This window comes from Aythya marila (assembly GCF_965140915.1).
Source record: "Aythya marila genome assembly, chromosome: Z".
NCBI classification, from domain to species: Eukaryota; Metazoa; Chordata; class Aves; order Anseriformes; family Anatidae; genus Aythya; species Aythya marila.
In genome coordinates, this window is record NC_139080.1 from 66,074,700 (window position 1) to 66,086,837 (window position 12,138).

Consider the following 12,138-nt stretch of genomic DNA (forward strand, 5'->3'; position numbering starts at 1 on the left):
TTTTTGGTACCCCCTAGAACTAGACACTTTATACCACTCATAATTTTATTGATCTCTGTTGTACTTCCCTTTCATGCTTCTCCTGTGATGTGAAGAATCATTGTCTGCTTCCACTTCTTGGACAGAATAATCTCCTGCCCGCTGACTATCATTTTCACCCATTCATGGAAGCTCTTTCAGCTTGATTACATTCTTAGTTTTGTTGTTGTTGTTGTTGTTGTTTTTTTCCCCTATCTCCAGATGGGGATCAAAACTACAAACTTTATTTAAAAGGTTAAATACCATGGCCTAGCATACATCTATATTGATGCAGTGATGCTCACTTCTTTACTCTGTCACTTGCCTAATAATTCTCAACTGCATACTTGCGTTTTTTGACCTGCTATGCACAGGACTAGTATTTTCATAGAAATATTTAACTGAAAAATATCAAGATAAGTGAAATATTACGTTAAATAAAATGTCACTTGTTATGTTTACCTTCACTTAATTTCATTTGCTATTTTAATAAACAGTCCAATCACACATATTTACCACCTTTAATAACTTAGTACGATCAGCAAATTTATGAAATAACTATTTATTACATTTCCAGCATGTTCACATGCCCACATACATTTTGAGGAACATAGATCCCAGTACATGCTCCACGAGACTTCATTGGTGGCTTCTTTCTGCTGTGAAAACTGACCGTGAAAACCACCCTTCCCTCTGATACTTTAGCTAGTTTTTTTAAGATTGCAAGAACTTTCTTAGCCACTGCTAAGACAGCCTTAAACATTCTTTTCTGAGTGTTTGGTGACTCTGATACTGTTAACCACCTTCTGATCCTTTTTTAAAGATCCGTTTTTATAGTTCCTACTAATTTGCCCATTACAGTCTTATTGGTCTATTTTCTTCTCTTAACCTCTCATAGATTCATTTTAAAGTTAGCAACATTATTTACAATCTCACATCTCAAAAAAAACATCAAAGGTTTTAAACATGAATTTCACACACCACAGCTACCATTTTAAATATTTCACCCCTGAGTACTTTTAAAAATCCTGGGTGGGTGCCATCTGTTTTTGATATTTTCTACATTTTGTTTTCTACCACCACTGAATGACTTCAGATGAGTTCCATCATGGAGAAAAAGTCCTGTGTGACAGTCTCTCCAAATCCTCCTACAGGGAAAGCAGAAGTAAAAGATTAAAACAATTTTGTTGTTATAACTCTTCTCAGTGTTTCTCTTTCCCTTGAATATCTTTTGGCATGACAGACTCTCCGCCAGACTCCCTGCTGCTTATAATTTAGAAAAAGCATTTCTTAACTTTCAAGTTTCTTGCAACTATTTTGGTTAACTCTCTTGTGTATCTTTAGGTTAATACTCTCATGTATCTTGCAATTATTTTGATATGCCTTGCTCTGGATTTTATTTTAATATTTAGTATTAACAAATTTACAGTCCTTTCTATTCTCTTCATAAGTCTTCAAGTTCCTGAAGGATGCCTTCTTGCCTTTATCAGTCTCTGATATCATGCTGCCTAGCCTTGCAGGCTCCTTCTTGCCCTTTCTCAAGCCTTTCTTACTAAGCAGGAAATATTTGTTCTCTGCCTTCAATGAAATATCTTAATTAGCATCTGTGCCATCTGCCATGACATAACTCTTAATGATTTCTTCCAGATTCTTCCTTAGCAGGAGTCCTTGTTTGTATGTAACTCTATTTTCTGAAGTTGAACACAACTACTGAGAGATTTACTGGCTTCTGCAGTCCTGCAAGGATATTGAATCTAGAGAGAACTTCAGCTAAAATATTTTGCACCACATCCACCTAGCTTTTGCTGCTTTGTTCATGGGATCCTTAACTATCCAATCCATTAAAAAAATCAATAAGATAGTCTCTGCAGCTTTCTAGGAAAACTTATATTTTCTTTAGTGTATTTGTTACTCTCTTCAGTCTCATTTTCTTTGTAAGACTCAATCTTCTCCTTACAACATGTTTCTATAATTTCTCCCCAGTAGGTGTACCCCCCACATGCCCTGCTTCACTTACTGCCTTTTTTCCACTCTTAGATTCACTTTTGATCTCAATTTAAAAGTGAACTTTTCTTTACAGCCTCCTGCATTCTTGAGGTCTCTTTTGTTTCTCTTCAGGACACACTTTCTCCTTGCAGCATTTTTGCAGTTATATGTGAAAATATTCCCCCTCAGTTACTCTATAAAACAGAAACAGTCTCTGAAGAGATCCTAGTCTGCTGCAACATTGCTGTCAAACACCTGCTGAGCACATCTGTTAAATAAGTCACTCTTAAACCCACAAAAGAGCAATGGTACTTAATACCAGACAACATAAACTGAGCTTTATCTCTCAGTCACTCCATAATTTCAGTTATGAGGTTTACACTCACAGTGTCTTTCCTGATACCTTTGAAAGTTTGCCTAGGGCTCTCCTGCCTCCTATTCTTCTGTCAGAGGCACCCAGAGGACTTCTGTCCCCTGTCTCCTCCTCACTGCTGGTATGCTTCCTGTGCAGCTGTCTCTGGTTGGCTTCTGGGTCTACCAGGTGCATGAGTAACCCATGTGTGGAAACAGACACCTACCTTCAATAGGAGCACCAGGGTAGCATCATACCTTTCCATCCCCAGACACCATAACTGGCACAGCTAAACTATCCTGTGGACAGGATTATTTGAAAAGTCATTGGAGAGCTTCAGTGTGGACTGAGAATGTATTCCCTAGTAGTAACAAATCTGTCCCTTGGGAATATTCTTGCCATGTGACACTTGGGGCAACTGCTTAAATGAGAGGGCACTTTAAAATCATCCTGATCATCAGCAGACTTATGCAGTCTTTTGCTTCAGCTTTATGAAACAGCTACTTTAACATCTCTGTTTCTCTCATGAAATTGACAATGGTCCTTGTGTATAAAAAAGTTCATTAACTGAATTTTCTGTCTTCTGGACACACCCAGAATTGTGTCAGCTTTTTGTTTCATAAGCTTCATCATTTCAAGCACATTGGTTTCTTAGCTTTTCAGATGCCAAATAAAGAAACGTCACTGTATTGTACAAGCAGTTCTGCAGATATTATATACATGATGCTAAACAAAACAAAACAAAACAAAACATAAAACAACAACAACAAAAGATCCTGGTACTTAAAATGTGTCTTTATAACATTACCTTCATTGAAAACATTCTGCTGTTTTTGTCAAAATGTTTAGCCTAAGATAATGGGAAAAATAACATTTTTGGCTTTCATGGCATCAGTATGCAGAATTAGATAATTGTCTCCTCTGGTTTAAAAATATATGAAAAAAAAAAAAAAATACTTCAGTTCTAATTATTTGCAAACACTGAAGAAAATCGGATAAAAAAATAATAATCTGAAATCCCACTAACATTTTATTTTCCTGTGTTGAACTGTTATCTCAGAGGAACATCTGCATAATATGTAGACACCAGCTCAATGTATATCACAATACCGAATACCTACCTCGAGACTTAAAAATTTAATTCTAAAATGTCAAGGAATCTAGGTTTACCTCAGCCCCACTGCTGGCAAAATAAGACACAATATGTGTATTCTCATGTGCATGTGTATATGCACTGAAATTTGCTGTCCAGCAGGAAACCCCCAGTTAACTTGGAGTTGTAAACTACAGTTGTAAACTACTAAAATCATGGATGTAAAACATGATTTGCAGTGTCTTCTGACAACTATATATGCTTCAGTCCACATCTCATATATTTATCATTTTTGCATTGCACACATAGTATAAAACCTGTCTGAGGTTACTATTTTTCATCTGTTGCTTTTTTCTGAAGAAAATTTTACACTGTTTCGGGTGATGTGTGTAAAAACATTTTCACACAGGAGCTGATCTAGAACTTAGCACAGCAGAAAAGTATTAGCAAGTAGTAATTAATTATTTCATGAGACTTTTATTGGGCTATTTTCAAATATAGATGAATGCATTCTGTTCACAAAAAAAAAAAAATAATAAAAATAAAAAAGAGATTTTCCAAATATTATTAGATGATAATGAAAGTGCTCAAATTATCATTCTGAAATTTTCTTACTATTTTGATAATGTCCCTTCATTAAACAACTCTGAATATTAGTCTGAAGGAGTAAGATCCCCAGTTTTAAAACACAGGCTATCCAAAGAGTGTACATAATGAAACCCATGCAAGCTGTGCATCCAAATACATGACTCTGATGACAAATAAGTAAAGTCATATTTAAATGCTTTTAAGCAAACCGTAAGATAAAATATGTGGGAAAAACAAACAAACAAACAAACAAAAAACACCAATCATCATTCTTTAGCAGATACAAAGGTTTCATTTATCAACTGCACCAGTGGAAATTGACCTCCAGCTTTCCGTGAAAAAGAGAGTCAAACCATGAGATGATTCCGAGTTTTGCCCAGTAAGGTAGACTAATATTCTCTTAATTAATTCATTTGTTTAATTCACAAAAAACTGTAAATCTATTTATGGCTTCAGAGTCACAAGCAAAGACAGCACTCAAGTCTTTTTCCAAAGTATACAACATGAGCATCTCCTGCAATAACAGGACTTGGGGCACTTACTTCAGCAGAGCTGGCATTCATCAGCAGGTAGGGATGCGCATGCGTGCACACACACAAACACACGCATACACTTGTTAGTACACTAGAGCAGAGCAATACATTTTTAAAACATCTGCCTATTACAAGGTTAACCCACAGGTGAAAAATGGCTTGGATTTTCCATTTGTTGTTGTTTTTGAAAGAACGTTTTTCTCTTAGTGAGCACTTAATAGGTTTCAAAAAGCAATGGAATTAAAGAAAAAACAAAACAACAATAACAACAACAAAAAAACTCTTCAGCTTTATAAATCAGATACACAAGACTTGATTTAAGATGAATGCTTTAAGTGAATAGGGAATCACGTTTTACTTTTCTCTTAAAATTACACACAGGCTAACGGACTAAGGAAAAAGGAAAATATTTTTATTCAAAAGAGTGCTAGCATTGAAATCTTCAACAACTTGATAACAAATCACTGCAGTAGATGAATAAAAATAACTGTTCTTAACTGTAAACTGTAGACTGTTCTAAGGAACAACCTCTTATCCTATAACTTCTCATTTTTTTGTGATCAAATGGCATCATCTTCATGGCCTTTTCAGTATACTAACACATACAAACAAACAAATAAAAAAAAATCAACAACAAAAATAGTTTTTGAATAATATGAGAAAGTTGATAAAAGATTTCTGTGTAATTTGGGAAACTACTATTATTAGACTACATTCCTTTCATTTAAACATCCAAATTTTACTTGCTAAAACTTACTGATAATAAAAAATTTATCCCATTATATATTTAGATTTCTTCATGTGGATATTAAAATAAACTATGTTCTGAAATTAAGAGTTAAAATACCTCCTCTTGTTTACCATACATATTTGCCGGTATAAATATACTTCATCATTTTACAAATTACAATATTTATATTAAAGCTTTTGGTCAGCAAATCATTACAGCTTAACATGAATGAATGATTTCTGTGTTCTGGTTCTGTCTTTAAATCATATTTTGAAGATAATGAAAATCAGCCAAAATAAGTGACTGCAAATAATATAAACAAGACATTTATTTAGAAAAATAAACTGAGAATGTTGCTTGTCTGTTCAATTTCTCCATGAAGTATAGACAAATGGTTAGAAAAAAATTATGTCAAATACATATTACAAATGACTTCTTTTCTTTAACAGTAACTGGGACTATAATATCAGTGTTCAACAGGAACGGTTTGGGTGTATACTTCAATAGATTAAATTTCTTGGCTGCTAATATGATAAAAAATGGATGGTATTAAAAAAGATTATATCCCCTTTTTAAACACACCTTATAATGTTGATGCTTTTTCATATATATACATATATATATATGTATGTATATGTATGTATTTATTTAAACCTAAGAAAGGACCATAGTCCTTTCAGTGAAGAGATCCCCATAGTGAAAGCGCGCACAAATGTTTTTCTTCAGTTCTAACTTTTATATTCCTTTTGAAGCCCCAGCAAAATATAGCTTGTTGTGGTCAAAAATCTCCTGGGGCTGTCTGTGCAAACAGTGGCACACGTCATTACCCTGAATGGAGGTGACAGTGCAAATACTAGAAGTGCATTGAGATGCAATCTCTAACAGCTGAACTTCTTCAAAGTTGGATGGAGGACAGGAGACAGCATCCTTTTAAGCAATTTAACATCACTGATGCCCTGTTCCTGTATGGCTTTGAATATGTACAAGGGATGACAGAGATCTTCTTTCCCCATAGACAGTAACATTCCTCTGTTGCAGTAAATGCATTCATATCCTGCTATCACCTAAGTGCTTCATTTCTCCTTTTGGCTACATATTGAAATATTTTTGGATGCTGGCTTGACCCATGAAAAACTCATCGTTTGTTACTCTGGTTGCTCAGCACAGAACTCAAGTGTCAGGCTTGGAGAGCAGTTTCTGAAATGGGGCAAGATTTTTAGTCCTCTTTATTCTTCTTTTCCACTAACTGGAATTTAAGGCTGTGGCTTTTGCCAGGACTCAGCTTGCAGCCCTCTGATCTGAGACAGTTGACTCAATACAGATTACACTCGTGATTCATTGTGCTCTGACTTGAAGGGCTTTCCCATGCTCCATGGAAGGTCAGGCTCCTGATTACTTTTCAGATCTGGCGTGCAAGAAGTCACAATGATGAATTTGATATGCAAGAAATTAACTGACGTGCCTCCAGATAGATATTCCTTCAAGCCTGAAGGTGCTGTGAAAAAGAAAAGAAGACAAGGACGAAGTTATAAAAATGTTACTTTGAATGGATAAAGTTAGTAGTAAACAAAGCAGAAGTTTGAACAATCATTCCATTCTTCATGTAAACAAGAGTTGAAAGAATTTTGGTATTCCGAACCTTGAGCTTTTATAGTTGTACTTTATTACTGATACATGCTTTAGTTCTCTGCCAGGGCAAATGGGCTTAGTTCACTGGTATCTTTGGAATCACATTAGATTATGACACTTGAGAAACTGATCATTACTGTCCGAGCTCCTGGGTTGTATACAGGTCTTAAAGTGATGAGTTCTTAGGTGCTAATCTCCCTAAAACACCAACTCAGTTTAACAATATGCCTACAGGCATAAAATGAAATGAACTCAAGATTTTAATAAGCAAAGAGCAAAATATTGATGTATTTGAGGAACTTCTAGAATTGAAGCTTAATTGAACCTGAAAATCTGGATTATAGTCCCTGTTCTCAAATTAAATAGGAAGCACATCTCATCAGGAGCTTCTTAACCTGACAGACAAGTTTCCTAATCACTAAAATACTATGCAGTATTTTGTATTGGATCTTAAATGTTTCCTTTTGTGACACAGTTGTAATTTGCATAAAGCACTAAAATAGTCCTTGAGGCAGTATAAGAGAATAATGCTCCAACTCAGTGCTGAGATTCCCTGTCTTATTTTGTTTACTTACTTTATTTATTAGACAAGATAAAGCAGCATGTGAAAATGAGAACACGGAATACTTACCTTCTGATAGCTAGGGCATTAGCTTGGGTTACCATTATAAACTAACATTTCCTGAAAAAGAGAATAAGAACTTCCTCTTCCAGTGTTGGTAATTTACAGCTAGAGCTGCCCTACTGCAAGAAGAGAAATTACTTCTTTGCCATTAGTCTTATAAATCTAGCCCTTCATTAACATTTCCTCTTCTTCATAGTGACTGGACAGTTTCCTTTGTTCAGCATGGGAGAAAAAAAAAAAAAAAAAGAGAGAGAGAGAAAAATGATGAGGAGAGGAGACTCGAGGAGAGGAGACTCGAGGAGAGGAGAGGAGACTCGAGGAGAGGAGACTCGAGGAGAGGAGACTCGAGGAGAGGAGAGGAGACTCGAGGAGACTCGAGGAGAGGAGAGGAGAGGAGAGGAGACTCGAGGAGACTCGAGGAGAGGAGAGGAGACTCGAGGAGAGGAGACTCGAGGAGAGGAGAGGAGAGGAGACTCGAGGAGAGGAGACTCGAGGAGACTCGAGGAGAGGAGACTCGAGGAGAGGAGACTCGAGGAGACTCGAGGAGAGGAGACTCGAGGAGAGGAGAGGAGACTCGAGGAGAGGAGAGGAGACTCGAGGAGAGGAGAGGAGACTCGAGGAGAGGAGACTCGAGGAGAGGAGACTCGAGGAGAGGAGAGGAGAGGAGAGGAGAGGAGAGGAGAGGAGAGGAGAGGAGAGGAGAGGAGAGGAGAGGAGAGGAGAGGAGAGGAGAGGAGAGGAGAGGAGAGGAGAGGAGAGGAGAGGAGAGGAGAGGAGAGGAGAGGAAAGGAGAGGAGAGGAGAGGAGAGAAGAGGAGAGGAGAGGAGAGGAGAGGAGAGGAGAGGAAAGGAGACTCGAGGAGAGGAGAGGAGACTCGAGGAGAGGAGAGGAGACTCGAGGAGAGGAGAGGAGACTCGAGGAGAGGAGACTCGAGGAGAGGAGAGGAGAGGAGAGGAGAGGAGAGGAGAGGAGACTCGAGGAGAGGAGAGGAGACTCGAGGAGAGGAGAGGAGACTCGAGGAGACTCGAGGAGAGGAGACTCGAGGAGACTCGAGGAGACTCGAGGAGAGGAGAGGAGAGGAGACTCGAGGAGAGGAGACTCGAGGAGAGGAGACTCGAGGAGAGGAGACTCGAGGAGAGGAGACTCGAGGAGAGGAGACTCGAGGAGAGGAGACTCGAGGAGAGGAGAGGAGAGGAGAGGAGAGGAGAGGAGAGGAGAGGAGAGGAGAGGAGAGGAGAGGAGAGGAGAGGAGAGGAGAGGAGAGGAGAGGAGAGGAGAGGAGAGGAGAGGAGAGGAGAGGAGAGGAGAGGAGAGGAGAGGAGAGGAGAGGAGAGGAGAGGAGAGGAGAGGAGAGGAGAGGAGAGGAGAGGAGAGGAGAGGAGAGGAGAGGAGAGGAGAGGAGAGGAGAGGAGAGGAGAGGAGAGGAGAGGAGAGGAGAGGAGAGGAGAGGAGAGGAGAGGAGAGGAGAGGAGAGGAGAGGAGAGGAGACTCGAGGAGAGGAGACTCGAGGAGAGGAGACTCGAGGAGAGGAGACTCGAGGAGAGGAGACTCGAGGAGAGGAGACTCGAGGAGAGGAGAGGAGAGGAGAGGAGAGGAGAGGAGAGGAGAGGAGAGGAGAGGAGAGGAGAGGAGAGGAGAGGAGAGGAGAGGAGAGGAGACTCGAGGAGAGGAGAGGAGACTCGAGGAGAGGAGAGGAGAGGAGAGGAGAGGAGAGGAGACTCGAGGAGAGGAGAGGAGACTCGAGGAGAGGAGACTCGAGGAGAGGAGAGGAGAGGAGAGGAGAGGAGAGGAGAGGAGAGGAGAGGAGAGGAGAGGAGAGGAGAGGAGAGGAGAGGAGAGGAGAGGAGAGGAGAGGAGAGGAGAGGAGAGGAGAGGAGAGGAGAGGAGAGGAGAGGAGAGGAGAGGAGAGGAGAGGAGAGGAGAGGAGAGGAGAGGAGAGGAGAGGAGAGGAGAGGAGACTCGAGGAGAGGAGAGGAGACTCGAGGAGAGGAGACTCGAGGAGAGGAGAGGAGACTCGAGGAGAGGAGAGGAGAGGAGAGGAGACTCGAGGAGAGGAGAGGAGACTCGAGGAGAGGAGAGGAGACTCGAGGAGACTCGAGGAGAGGAGACTCGAGGAGACTCGAGGAGACTCGAGGAGAGGAGAGGAGAGGAGACTCGAGGAGAGGAGACTCGAGGAGAGGAGACTCGAGGAGAGGAGACTCGAGGAGAGGAGACTCGAGGAGAGGAGAGGAGAGGAGACTCGAGGAGAGGAGAGGAGACTCGAGGAGAGGAGAGGAGAGGAGAGGAGACTCGAGGAGACTCGAGGAGAGGAGAGGAGACTCGAGGAGAGGAGAGGAGAGGAGAGGAGAGGAGACTCGAGGAGACTCGAGGAGAGGAGACTCGAGGAGAGGAGACTCGAGGAGACTCGAGGAGAGGAGACTCGAGGAGAGGAGAGGAGACTCGAGGAGAGGAGAGGAGACTCGAGGAGACTCGAGGAGAGGAGACTCGAGGAGACTCGAGGAGAGGAGACTCGAGGAGACTCGAGGAGAGGAGACTCGAGGAGAGGAGACTCGAGGAGAGGAGACTCGAGGAGAGGAGACTCGAGGAGAGGAGACTCGAGGAGAGGAGAGGAGAGGAGAGGAGAGGAGAGGAGAGGAGAGGAGAGGAGAGGAGAGGAGAGGAGAGGAGAGGAGAGGAGAGGAGAGGAGAGGAGAGGAGAGGAGAGGAGAGGAGAGGAGAGGAGAGGAGAGGAGAGGAGAGGAGAGGAGAGGAGAGGAGAGGAGAGGAGAGGAGACTCGAGGAGAGGAGAGGAGACTCGAGGAGAGGAGACTCGAGGAGAGGAGACTCGAGGAGAGGAGACTCGAGGAGAGGAGACTCGAGGAGAGGAGACTCGAGGAGAGGAGAGGAGAGGAGAGGAGAGGAGAGGAGAGGAGAGGAGAGGAGAGGACAGGAGAGGAGAGGAGAGGACAGGAGAGGAGAGGAGAGGAGAGGAGAGGAGAGGAGAGGAGAGGAGAGGAGAGGAGAGGAGAGGAGAGGAGAGGAGAGGAGAGGAGAGGAGAGGAGAGGAGAGGAGAGGAGAGGAGAGGAGAGGAGAGGAGAGGAGAGGAGAGGAGAGGAGAGGAGAGGAGAGGAGAGGAGAGGAGAGGAGAGGAGAGGAGAGGAGAGGAGAGGAGAGGAGAGGAGAGGAGAGGAGAGGAGACTCGAGGAGAGGAGACTCGAGGAGAGGAGACTCGAGGAGACTCGAGGAGAGGAGACTCGAGGAGAGGAGAGGAGACTCGAGGAGACTCGAGGAGAGGAGAGGAGAGGAGAGGAGAGGAGAGGAGAGGAGACTCGAGGAGAGGAGAGGAGAGGAGAGGAGACTCGAGGAGACTCGAGGAGACTCGAGGAGAGGAGAGGAGAGGAGAGGAGAGGAGAGGAGAGGAGAGGAGAGGAGAGGAGAGGAGAGGAGAGGAGAGGAGAGGAGAGGAGAGGAGACTCGAGGAGAGGAGAGGAGACTCGAGGAGAGGAGAGGAGACTCGAGGAGAGGAGACTCGAGGAGAGGAGAGGAGACTCGAGGAGAGGAGAGGAGACTCGAGGAGACTCGAGGAGAGGAGAGGAGAGGAGACTCGAGGAGAGGAGACTCGAGGAGAGGAGAGGAGAGGAGAGGAGAGGAGAGGAGAGGAGAGGAGAGGAGAGGAGAGGAGAGGAGAGGAGAGGAGAGGAGAGGAGAGGAGAGGAGAGGAGAGGAGAGGAGAGGAGAGGAGAGGAGAGGAGAGGAGAGGAGACTCGAGGAGAGGAGACTCGAGGAGAGGAGAGGAGACTCGAGGAGAGGAGAGGAGACTCGAGGAGAGGAGAGGAGAGGAGAGGAGAGGAGACTCGAGGAGAGGAGAGGAGAGGAGAGGAGAGGAGAGGAGAGGAGAGGAGAGGAGAGGAGAGGAGAGGAGAGGAGAGGAGAGGAGAGGAGAGGAGAGGAGAGGAGAGGAGAGGAGAGGAGAGGAGAGGAGAGGAGAGGAGAGGAGAGGAGAGGAGAGGAGACTCGAGGAGAGGAGACTCGAGGAGAGGAGAGGAGACTCGAGGAGAGGAGAGGAGAGGAGAGGAGACTCGAGGAGACTCGAGGAGAGGAGAGGAGAGGAGAGGAGAGGAGAGGAGAGGAGAGGAGAGGAGAGGAGAGGAGAGGAGACTCGAGGAGAGGAGAGGAGACTCGAGGAGAGGAGAGGAGACTCGAGGAGACTCGAGGAGACTCGAGGAGACTCGAGGAGAGGAGAGGAGAGGAGACTCGAGGAGACTCGAGGAGAGGAGAGGAGACTCGAGGAGAGGAGACTCGAGGAGAGGAGACTCGAGGAGAGGAGAGGAGAGGAGAGGAGAGGAGAGGAGAGGAGAGGAGAGGAGAGGAGAGGAGAGGAGAGGAGAGGAGAGGAGAGGAGAGGAGAGGAGAGGAGAGGAGAGGAGAGGAGAGGAGAGGAGAGGAGAGGAGAGGAGAGGAGAGGAGAGGAGAGGAGAGGAGAGGAGAGGAGAGGAGAGGAGAGGAGAGGAGAGGAGACTCGAGGAGACTCGAGGAGAGGAGACTCGAGGAGAGGAGAGGAGACTCGAGGAGAGGAGAGGAGAGGAGAGGAGACTCGAGGAGAG

General features: G+C 43.9%; 1 protein-coding gene across 2 annotated transcripts in view; it reads right to left on the minus strand.

Annotated features, from left to right (window-relative positions):
- The window catches only part of PRR16 (proline rich 16), a 208,002-nt gene that overhangs the window by 21,337 nt on the left and 174,527 nt on the right, over window positions 1-12,138 (minus strand). The window contains exon 3 of one of the 2 annotated variants that reach the window (XM_082784146.1): window positions 4,006-6,795. The exons of the other annotated variant lie outside the window; for it this stretch is intronic. The gene's annotated coding sequence lies outside the window, so the exon portion shown is untranslated. Of the gene's footprint in view, window positions 1-4,005; window positions 6,796-12,138 lie in introns of those variants that run through there. 2 annotated transcript variants of the gene reach the window in all.